Source organism: Mustela nivalis (assembly GCF_964662115.1).
Source record: "Mustela nivalis genome assembly, chromosome: 14".
NCBI classification, from domain to species: Eukaryota; Metazoa; Chordata; class Mammalia; order Carnivora; family Mustelidae; genus Mustela; species Mustela nivalis.
This window is the reverse complement of record NC_139033.1, coordinates 25,469,142-25,482,070: the sequence shown is the minus strand read 5'-3', so window position 1 is coordinate 25,482,070 and position 12,929 is coordinate 25,469,142.

Here is a 12,929-nt window from a genome sequence, read left to right as displayed (position 1 = left end):
ATAGGATCAAGCAGATTCTATTGCTTATATCATAGAGGCATTTGTTGTGACATTTGTTCTTTTCTTTGTTCTGTTTTAATACCAAGACTATTTGATTTTATGAAGGGGAAATAAGAAGAAAAGTATATCTAGAAAGCCACTTAAAAATTATAATTTTGCAGTGGTAAGGAGTATTTACTTTTCTTTATGACTGCATCACCAAGGCATCTATAGAGCAGATGGTAATAGGCACTACTGTCATTAATTTCTGTACTCGAACTATGCAGGGGGTAAATTATTTTTGGATAATTCAAAGTGTTTTCTTTCCAAAAAATATCTATGTATGTGCAACTTGTTTGTTTATGGGAATTTCCTGATTAAATAAAATGCATTTATGCATAAATATATTTATATGTATATATGTGTTTGTAGGCAGTGGGTTGGTCCTGGTTATGAAGGATAAAAGATTCCATAATAAAGAGACACAACTTTATAGTGTGGAAATTATGGCTGCTGATTTCCATCTTCCAAACTTGCTCACCGTCTTTCATAAGGTGATCTACGTCTCCAAGAAGGAAAGTTGCTCTTTTCAGTCTTTTTTTTTTTTTTTTTTTTAGATTATACTTGTTTATCTGAGAGAGAAAAGTGAAAAAGCATGAAGCCGAGCTGTGGGGAGGGAGCAGAGGGAAAGACAGAGGCAGACTCCCCACTGAGCAGGGAGCTCCGATGCGGGGCTCAAACCCAGAATCTGGAGATCATGACCTGAGACAAAGGCAGATGTTTAACCAACTGAGCCACCCAGGCACCCCAAGTTCCTTTCTTTATTATTCAAACCAACCGTTGATTTAAAAACAAACAAAAGGATTTTTTTTTAAAAGGTGCCAAATGACTAGAAATGGACAAATTTTTAACAGGTTTCAGAAATGTACCAGAAATCATCCAGAACATATTGAGTATTGAGCCATGAAAACCTGAAGTTGTCACAGGACTATCTGCCCCATTTCACCCTGATTATTCTAGAATATTCTTAAAATATTTGACTTCAAAACATTAAAAATGTGAATAAAGGATCACTGAATATCAGCCTTGATTTATTATTTTTATTTCAAGATTTTATTTATTTACTTGAGAGAGCGAGAGAGAGCATGAGACAAGTGAGGGGCAGAAAGAGAAGCAGACTCCCCTCTAAGCAGAGAGCCCCACAAGGGGCTTGAACCCATAACCGGGTGATCATGACCTGAGCTGAAGGCAGACACTCAACTGACTGAACCCGCCAGGCACCCCACTAATGCATTATTTCCAGGGATATTCTAGGGGGAGAAGTGTTACATGATCAAATAATCTTGGGAAAACTATATTATATATAATTGTCTTGGAACAACACAGATTAGCAAATGGTTATTGTGAAAAATCTAACTCAGCATTTCTTACAATTGTCTTAACACTAGACCTGTTTTTGCATGTTGCAGAGATACAATTAAATATGTCATAAGTGATCTTGTGTTTTGGGAAATAGTAATTTAAAATCCTTCAATATGAAAACTTGAATCAAATAATGAGACAGTTCCTCAGATTGCCCTTCTAAGTAAGGAAATGTGTGTGGGTTGGATAACAGTGTAAAGTAACTTTGGGGATTTTGGACTTTATTCAAAATGTGTTCTTTTGGGGTGCCTGGGTGGCTCAGTGGGTTAAGCCCCTGCCTTCGGCTCAGTTCATGACCTCTGGGTCCTAGGATTGAGCCTTGCATCTGCCTCTCTGCTTGACAGGGAGCCCGCCTCCCCCTCTCTCTCTGCCTGCCTCTCTGCCAACTTGTGATCTCTGTCTGTCAAATAAATAAAATCTTCTAAAAAATAGTTTAACCTTTTTTTTTAAGCGCTATTTTGAATAAATACAAATAGCAATGACTTAAAATAACCTGCTCTTCTCGAAATAAAAACAGCATCACAAGGGAGCAACAAGTTAGTGCAAAGGGAAAGAGGAAAGAGAAGAAAGAATGCTGTCCCTAACTAGGAAAAAATAAAAAGGTATTTCTGAGACGTTTCCAGACAACCTGAGCTTCATGAGTCTTCTCCTAGGCACCATTACAATAGCCCTGAGAGTCTACTAAAAAAGACAAAATCAGTGATCATTTTAGAGCTAAATATCAGAATTCAGTATGTACTGGTAATTTCTGATTATTTATGTGTGAGGGGAGAGGGAGGTTTCCCCTAATCCACGCAAGGGTCACAGTCTCCGACTAGAGTCGCCATCCTCTGAATGAAAACAGAAAGACTTGTCTGGAAAAAGAGAGGAAAACACTCTGACCCGTGCTCATTGTATGTTTCGTCATTTATAAACCAGAGACTGTCCTAAAGACCCATTATCTACTGGCCGAACACGTGACCTGAGCCAACCAATGCAGTAACAGTATTTGGACCATTTCTCCTCTTTAGCGACTAGACATTCTTCAACACTGCCAGGATAAAAAACAAATCAAGTGACATCGCAGGTACATTTTGAGATGAGTAAGTAAGCCTCAGGGGTTGGGGGGAATCCCTTGAATACAAAGAAAGAGAGAGAGATTAAGAAACCTAGAAGCTAATAGTTAATGAGCTCCCCTATGAGCCTTCTGGAAATATAGACCCAAAATTCTCTTCAACAGTGGTCAGGAGACCCCCAAATCAAGAAAGACTGTTATCAGCAGACTTAGCACCTCAAATAGCCCTCGACTTTCATACATACCTAAGAAAAAGAAGCTCTTGGTAGGGACAGTTTAATGTAATAATAATAGTGATGATGTTAATAAAACTATTCATTAAAAAAAGAATGACAGTTGTTTCATAAAGTATGTCTTCAAATCTCCACTGGGTTAATTTCATTATTATAACATTAACACAGTGCTAATTCGCCCCTAGGCACTTGAACAGTCGGTGCTAAAATCCTCAGGTCTCTGCTGTAATTCCACGTGCCGTGGACCTGTCTCTAGGCGGTATATTATATCTCTAGGAAATACAGGAAGTCTGGGAATGGCATATTTTTATCACCAAATATAATCATTATTCTTAGACTCTTGTATTTATTTATTTTTAATATTGTGCTTTTCTGTTTGGACTATTTTATCTTACTTCTGCAATGACAGTTACCAATCTACAAGTGCATGAGGTGACCTAGCTAGAGAAAAATGATTTTTATCAATACCTGTTATGTCATGGGGTATCATATTGCAATGGATTATAGATTTCTACATCTTTTTAAAAACAAATATTAACTGACATGTATGCTTTTATTAAACAAATACAGGTGTTTTATGCATTCACTAACTTTAAAGACATTATATTCTATGGTAGTATTTTTATTGGTCTTGGTATGGAGGTTGTAGTTAAAATTCATTTTGTGCCACAAAGTAATTTCCTCTGACAATTACTCATTGCTTTGGATTTTTAAATAACATTGATTGAGACATCAACTCTCTAGGAAGATTTTTATTCCATAGAAATACATCATATTAGAGATACAAAATGTTGCTAAAATACAGAAATGACATTATGGTTTCATTTTCATCTAAAATAAAGTGAAAAATGAATGAATGAATGAATGAATGTGAAAATTGGTATCCTTAACTCATTTGGACCATATAGCAGCAAATATTGCAGTATATTTTTAAGCTGAAAATGTCACAAACTATAAATATTAAAGTCCTTGCACTTTTTTACAAATAAGACAATTTTTGATCCTTAGCAAGGGTCTATTTGTGCATGTACACTTACTTTACATTCACTTACATAAAGAATGAGGACAATGTATAAGAAGGTAATCATGTATAAAGAGTCCTCTTACTTATGAGGCCAACCCAATTGCTCTGGAGATCCAAAGTCCTGGCAAAAGATTATACTTGGATATCTTCATTAACACAATTGCAGATATTTCTTCCAAGGTAACTAAAACCAAAGTGCACATCAGAAGGCAAAGTAATTATTTTGGTAAATAACTTTGGCTAGCACAGAAAGGCAGAGAGGTCTACATTATGTAACTGATATAAGTCACCTGCTTAACTTTCTCCAACTGCACATCTGTTCAAATCCCAGGAGTTTTAGGCACTACATCAGGGAGTGCTGTATTTGCTTCGGGAAAGTGGTTAAGAGGGAGAAGAATGGACACTCTTCCCACCTTTATGCTTTTCAAGTCCTGTGAACTGACACAACTCACCTAATATCTCTACAAGTCCCATTTTGTATTGTTAAGGGGGCAGCTTCCCAGTACTATTAGGAAAACACATGCGATACAATGCATGTGAAAATACTACAGTCTTTAACTCCCTATACCAAGTAGAAGGTGTCTATAGTCAGTTATGCCCATAAAGTACATGGTATCAGTAAAATCATTCTGGAAAAGGACTGCTATCTTTAAGAACAAAAACTAGAACTAAATTTTAGAGAAAACATGGAGAATGAATAACTTACTTGCACAATTATTAGGACACTGTCTACAGAGTTCTGTGTAGCAGAACTACACTATGGCTGTTAGAGCTGGTCCACTGTTGACCTCTGTCCCAGAATTCCAGAAAATTCTATTTGGTCTTATTACCTATATTCATAAAGCAAAACCTTCCTCCATTTCTCCACAGGTAATATGAGACTTGGAAAAGGTGGATCACAACAACCTCTGTGTTAGAGTTGCATTGATTTTTTTTTTTTCCCAGACACGCAAAAACACTTCTGTCTCCCTCAGAAGGTAGCACCATAGCTGGTCCCTGCTATTTGCGTTTGACACATTTGGAATTGATGGGGGTACCTGCCGAAAGCCATTGGGGAACTGAAATCAGGGAAAATGCTTGATTATCTGTATCAGGTCACAAAGTGCATTTACAATTTTGAAAATTGGTCTTTCACAAAAGAAATTTCTATTTAGTTAAATATGCCAAAATTATATGCCTGAGGTTCATTGCATATGCATACATTCTAGCCATATTATTATTTTAATGCAGTGCTGAAGAGACATGAAGATAGTCTATATCTGTATCATTCCCCAATCTTAGGGATACAGTTTTGGAGATATGACCAATTAAGAAATATTAAGTATTATGCTACATATAGTTGTTAGTATATACTCTTTCTCAGATTAGGGATAAATCCTTCTATTCTTTGTGTGCATTTATCTTTATAAATAATGAATTTGTGTTGAATTTTATCACATGCACTTTCCCCGATCTAACTAATTGATCATCTATTTTGCATTTTTCTCCCTGCATTCTCTGTTAATTTGGTGACTACTTCATTGACCTAAGTATTTTCAAACATCCTTACATTCCTGGACTAAATCACATTTTAAAACAATTATTATTTCTATCATTTCCTATATTCCTGGATTTTATACATGAAAGAGAACAATCCTTAGTCTTCAACATCCTTATCAGGTGTTGGTATCAGGTCTATCTACCTATTTATTATCTACCTATATCTTTATCTACACAGGCGGAGAATGTCCATTTTTCATTCTTGTTTAATTAAAGATTTTGAATAAATTTGCAATTCCAACTTCAATCGTTGTAAATATTCATAGGAGGGGATCTGTCCTTGTTTATGTGTAGTCTCCCATTTGTAATAATTGGGTCAGATATTATCCTTGTGCTTTCAATCTATTTTTCAAAGATTTCAGGAGGGGTCTGCTGCCTCCAACATGAAACCAACAACACAAAACTACAAGGAATGTGATGAATCAAGAACACCAAAATAGCAATATGTTTCTATAACCAAGCTCAAAGGAAAATAATTTTGCAATCCAGCTGATAAAGGATTTAAAATAGCAATTTTGAAGGAAATCAACACAGAAAGGCATAAGCAACAAAAACAAAATCAACAAGTAGGACTACATCAGCCAAAAAGCTTCTTCATAGCAAAATAAACAATTAAAAGAAAGAAAGAAAAAGCAACCTATGGACTAGGAGAAAAATTTGCAAAAGGTATATTGCATAAAGCGTTAAAATTCAAAATACATCAGGAACTTATACAACTCAATAAAGAAAAGAAAGATCTGATTTAAAAAATGACAGAGGACTTAAACAGATATTTTTTTCCAATAAGACACATCCAAATGGCCAATGGGCATATGAAAAGATTCTCACTCATTGCCAGGGAAATGCAAACCAAAATCAGAGAGAGGTACCATATCACACCTGTTGGCATGGTGTTCATCAAGAAAACAGATAGCAGATGTTGGTGAGCGAGGATGTGGATAACAGGAAAAACCGTGCACTGTTGGTGGGAACATAAACTACTTTAACCACGTTGGAAAACAGGATCTAGTTTCCTCAAAAAGAAAAATAGAACTACTGTATTATCCAGGAATCCCACTTCTGGGTAGATCAAAGGAAATGAAATCAGGATCTCAAAGAGATTTCTTCACTCCTATGTGCATCACAGCATTATTCACAACAGTTGCAATATGGAAACAGCTTAAATGTCTGTCAGAGGATGAATGGATCAAGAAGACACGATGTACATAAATACAATGAAATATTATTTGGCCACGAAAAAGCAAGAAATCTGCCATTTGTGACAACATGAATGGACCTTGAGGGCATTATCCTAAATGAGGTAAGTCAAACAGACAAACACTGTACCCTATTACTAATAAGTGGAATCTAGATAAGATAAACTTCTGAAAACAGAGGAGAATGGTGGTTATCTAGGGCTGGCAGCTGGGGGAATTGGCAAAATGTTGCTTAGGGTACAAACTTGCAACAAGTAGGTAAATGAGTCCTGGAACTCTAACACAGAACATAGAGATTACAGACAATAATACTGTAGCATAAACTCTGAAGTTGCCAATGGATTAAATTTTAGTTGTTCTCACCACAAAAAAGATACAGTAATTATGTAAGGTGATAAAGGTGTTAGATAACATTCCAATGGGAATCGTATTATAATATATAAATGTATCAAATCAATGGGTTGTACAGTTTAAGCTGAAACAATATTGTATGAGAATTATATCTCAATTAAAGAAAAATAGCAACAGCGAAGCAGACATCTGTAAAGTGTTGTGAAATTGACAGCGGGGAGATATTAATACTAACGGAACTCACAGGTCCATATTCACATCACAGGAAGGAAGACAGCCCAGCTGGACAGAATGTTACAAAGTAGGAAATAATTAGAAGGACACTCCACTGCCAGAGAAGTATCCTTGACAATAAACTTGAATGTGGACTTGAAAAAAAAAAAAAATATATATATATATATATCACATTTATAATATGTATTTTCATTGCATAGATTCAAAATTTGTTTTCCATATATTATTAAAATACTTTGTACTTTTCCAATTTTATAATACACATAATCACATTTGTTAGATTAAAATAAAAACTAATAATTCAACTAAAGATATTTAAAAACTGTCATTTTTGATATGAGAAGGCTGACCTGCAAATTAAATTATTAGATTCATTCATTCTGTTTTGATCAAAACTCATGGTCTTAAATGTAAAATTCGAGTAATTTGGTTGTATAAAATACGGTTGATGGCACCAATTATAATATAAAATAATTGTAGGCCCTCACATTGAAGATCACGTTTATTATTATAAGCCATAATTTAATACTTAGACATGCTTTTTTTTTCAATGACTGTCCCAACAGTGTTGTACAGTCAGGTAGATATAGAATTCTTATGCCATTTTTACCCATGTGAAAGCTGAGGGTAAAATATTTTCATTGTTGGAAGTCAAATGCTGGGCTCTTTTCACTACATGATTTTTCTTGCTACCTAACTACCACCCATAATATAATAATATCTTCTCTGCCCCAAGTAATATCTGCAGAGCTAGTTCTGCAAGCTGTGGCCTTAATCTAAGGAGACCCTAGACTGCTCTGGCAGAACGAAAGCATCGCTTTTTCATTGCATTATTGTTCTATTGGCTAGAATTCAGAGCTACACACTGTAAAGGTCATCTTAAATTCATTACTTACTTGTGTGATCTCTTTTCTTTTTTTTTACTCTTTTAAATTAAGCTTTTAATTTTAATTCCAGTGTAGTTAACATACAGTGTTAGATTAGTTTCAAGTGTACAATACAGTGATTTGACTCTTCTATACATTACTCAGTGCTCATCTTGATAAGTGTTTTTAATCTCCATCACCTATTTCTCCCATCCCTCCCACCCCCCTGCCCTCTGGTAACCATCTGTTTTTTCTCCAAGAGTCTCTTTCTTTGCCTGTCTTGCCCCCCCACCCATTTGATCATTTGATTTTTTTCTTAAATTCCACATACGAGTGATATTGTATGTATCTGTCTTTCCCTGACTGGCTTATTTCACTTATCATAATGCCCTCAAGCTTCATTCATGTTATTTATCAGTGTGATCATGGAAAGTACATTTTATGCCACTTAGTTTTGAGCTTCTTGTAAATAAAATGGAGAGAGATTTAGAAATTACATTAAAGAACATCTGATTCTTCCCTGTACACTTTAGCAAATACATTATTTTTTAAGAGGGTCACTGCTTAGATAATGAAATGAATCTTAATGGGACTACACTATCACACTTACTTCTTCTTTCTAAAATTTTATTTAATTTTCTTTCAGTGTTCCAAAATTCATTGTTTCACACTTTCTTCTGGTCCTGTCTAGGCACAGGCATGCCAACAATGGCCAGCAAAGTGCAGACTGAGAGTACTAACGAAGGTGAAGGAGAAATATCATTACTTCCAACACAGAGTTCTAAGTCAAAGCAATAGAATGATTAATCACTTCATTTGAAATACCTTAGAAGGAAAGCTAAAGACCTCAAGCACTTACAGTAATAAATAACATAAAGAAGAAAGAAATACAATTTGTGCTCTTTGCTTCTCTAAATAGTGGGTCTCACTCTTGCCATTCCCTTTGGTTCTCCAATCCTCATTAGGTGTATGTAAAAAATAAAAATAACTGATTTTTCTCCAAGTTTCTTGTGGAATTTCTGGACTAAAAAAATCTCTCTGATAAGATCTTATATATTATTCATTATGGAGCCATTAAAGAAAAAACCCTTAAAAGCTAGAAGTATGCTAAGGATTGAGTCTTCCTTGTTTATTTTGTAAGCTTTGAACACACAAGAGAGCAACAATATGCATATATACACTCATACTAAAAAGAAATCTTCCAATCAAAATTTTACTTGGAAGTAATGCAGAGAGAGCAAAATACATGTTGACTGACTTCTACAATATCATAAATGCAAGATTACGTCCACTGGTAGCATGCATTTAATAATTTCTAGTCATCAGCCAAATTGTAAATGCAATAAAACCAAAGGATAATTTTTATAACACAATAAACTGCAACAACTTAATAGTTTAGAAAGTTAATTTGCAATTATTAACAAATACTGTCTTTGCATTCTTTTTTATAAGTCTAAAACTATCTTAAAATAAAAAGCTGATTTACCAAGTCACTAAGATAATGTATACACTTTCTGCCCTTCCAACCAATACCTATTTTAAACTAATCTTTGACTTTCAAATTTCAAATGTTAACTCCTTGTGGATGTTGGATATTTTTAGATGCAAATTTTATAGCCACATTTCATTTGCAAAGATGTTGAATACAAGTGGTTTCATTAATAGAGTTATTCTTTGTGGAATTTTTTTTTCTGCCAGAGCTATTATCCTAAACGTGGTATTGATGGTGCTACCCGTGGAATAAGCATTATAGCTACATAACTTTCAGATATGCTCTAGTCCTAATGTCTAGGACTAGACATTAGTCTATATAAATCTTTATATATAAATCTTAATATAAATCTTTGCTATAATGTCACTCCTGGCAACCAGCTGTGCTGTGATATGTCACAATGATGAATCATCAAACATGTAAAAATCTAAAGGACAGTTATATAAGAACCTGTATTAATAAACATAATTTTCACAAGTGCAAAATGAACATTTGCATATACTCTGAAACCTTCTATAGCATTTACTCCAAAGTTCCGAGTACAAGACCATATTTTAGAATCATAAGGATTTGTATGTGATATTTCACAGAGATATCCTGTCTGAAAACATGTTTAAGACTGACAATTGTACAGTGTGTGATTATGTTTTAGCAAGGCTTAATGTAAGCACCTTGCAACATAACATTGGACTTCCTGTCTGTAGAAAATAGTGGAGACTCCTTTCTCCCTGATCCTCCCTGTTAAGAGTAAATATAAACCCAGAAGATGATGAAAGAGACAACCAAAGTATAAACCTTCCGTGTGCAAAGAGGAAAGCAAATGGTTAGGGACATTAGGACTAGAGCAACATCATAGGAACAGACAATCCTACAGCTGCCTCCCACAGAGGGAAGTGACCCGGGCCCATCATTTCCAGATGTCCCCAACAAAGGACAGAAGATGGACCAAGTACGCTCAGGCTTCCAGCAGTTCAGGCGGGAATCCCATCAACAATGTCAGGGGAGCCTGGGAATACTGGTAAGGATTGATCAGAGGGCCCCTGACAAAGAGTCTAGGGAAGGTGTGTTCCTGGCTAGACCACTGGACCAGAGACTGTACTCCTCACTGAGAGACAACAAGCCTTTGGCAAGCAATCCCACCAGAAGTGCCTCCAAAGAAGCTCCGTTAATCTCTTGGGCAAGAGACTCTCTCTCTAGCTAGAGACAGGCAGCTTAGCCTGAGGAAGTCCTTTCTGACCCCCAGCAGAGCCCAGGGACAGGCCCAAGGACACAACACTGTATCAAACCCAAATTGCTCCTTCAAGTTTCTGATAATTAGATTGTCACTGGACCCACGACTTGGCAATGGGCTAGGATCTGGATACTAGACCTCAATGGTGCGACCACACATTCAAATAAAAATCTTAATTGGACCCAGAACCTCCTTACGTAATAGCCCAACTGTTCTGGATACAATTAAAAACAAACAAACAAACAAATGGTCAGCTATTATACCAAGAACCAGGAATGTTGTAGGCTGAATAAAAGCAGAACAAAAAAAAAAGTTAACTGATGCCAACACTGAGATGAATCGGGTGCTGGAATTCTGACCAGGATTTTTAAGGATGAACCATCTAGAAATTTTGAGCAACCAATCACAAAAGATCTTGAAAGAAATGAAGAGACAATCTCAGCAAAAGAAAAAAAAGAAGAAAGAAAGAAAACCAAAAATTGAAATTAACAACTGAATGAAAATTACAGAACTGAAAAATGCTATGATTAAAAAACGAAGCAGGGGCGCCTGGGTGGCTCTGTGGGTTAACGCCTCTGCCTTCGGCTCAGGTCATGATCTCAGGGTCCTGGGATCGAGCGCCACATCAGGCTCTCTGCTCAACGGGGAGCCTGCTTCCTCCCCTCTATCTCTGCCTGCCTCTCTGCCTGCTTGTGATCTCTGTCAAGGTGGCTCAGTTGGTTGGGCAACTGCTTTCAGCTCAGGTCATGATCCTGGAGTCCCAGGATTGAGTCCCGCATTCGGCTCCCAGCTCCAAGGGGAGTCTGCTTCTCTCTCTGACCTTCTCCTCGCTCATACGCTCTCTCACTGTCTCTCTCTCAAATAAATAAATAAAATATTTAAAAAAAAAAAACAAAAAAAAAAAAAACAAAAAAAAACAAAACAAAACAAAACAAAACAAAACAAAAACCAAAGCAAGACAAAACTTGTCAGACTGGTTTAATAGTGGAGAAGAAGAGAAGACAAGGAGGACGGTTTTAACATCAAAATAATTTCTCCCATCTGAGTACAGAGATAAACTAGACTGGAAAAGTAAAGGGGAAGACAGAGTTTCAGGCACCTGTGGGACACCAACAAAAGATCCAGTTCATTAGATTGCCAGAGAGAAAATGGAAAGGGACTGGGGTGAAAGTGTTCTAAGAAATAATGTTTGAAAATGTCTTAGATTTTGCAAAAGACATAAACCCACAAATTCAAAAAGCTGATTAAACCATAAGTAATAAAAACTGCAAGAAGGCAACAAAAGAATTAATATAAGACATACATATTGGAAAGGAAGAAATAAATTGTCCTTAGTTGCAGATGTCATGGTCGTCGACACAGATACTCCTGAGGAGGAGGAAGGGGGAGGAGAAGAAGAAAGAAAGAGAGAAAGATCTTTACAACTAATAAGTGAGTTTATTAGGTGGCAGAGTACAAATCAAGGAGCAAAGGAGAAACATTTGTATATACTGATGGTAAGGAGGTAGAAACCGAAAATAAAAGCACAATACCAGTTATCATCACTCAGAAGAAACCATAAGCTTAGGCATAAATTTAAGAAAATGTTATAGGATATGTAGCCGATACTTCAAAATGCTGAAAGAATTCCAAGAAAACCTAAATAAATGGAGACATAGCATGTTCATGCATTAGAGGACGCAACACGGTAAAAATGTTAATTCTCCCCAAATTGATCTATAGATTTAAAACAAGTTCTATTAAAATCTCAGCAGGGTTTTTGTAGACATAGCACAGCTTATTCTAAAATGTATATAGAAAGACATGGGCCTGAGGAAAGCTAAAAATGACCCTGAACCGAAGTAAGTGAAGAAAGCTACAGGATAGAAAGCCTACTGTGTGTCACTGTGGTGACCAAGCAAGCAGGATGCTGGTGGAGGGACCCGCCATCCCGGGGACCAGGGAGCAGGTGCACGCCTTATACAAGTGGGGGTGGTCACTTCTGTGTTTGACTCTATGGATGACCTTGCCGTCTTCATAATACTGCACAATAATTTTGCAAAATGCTTCTATAGGACAAAAGGAGGTAAAGATCAAATGGAAATGTCTAATAATTTTTATAGCTGGCATGCAAATCTCTAAACATATAAAAATAAATAGTTTAACTTAGAAGATGGACTGCAGTTTCTTCTCTTATCTTTAGAAAAATATAGAATAAGGTAATGGTGTTCGACAGTTTGGTTACCCAGATTCTGAAAGTTGTTTTAAGTAGGGCTTTTTTGTGGCCTCTGTCTCATTGTCATCACTCAAGGGGAGAATCCTAGTACCC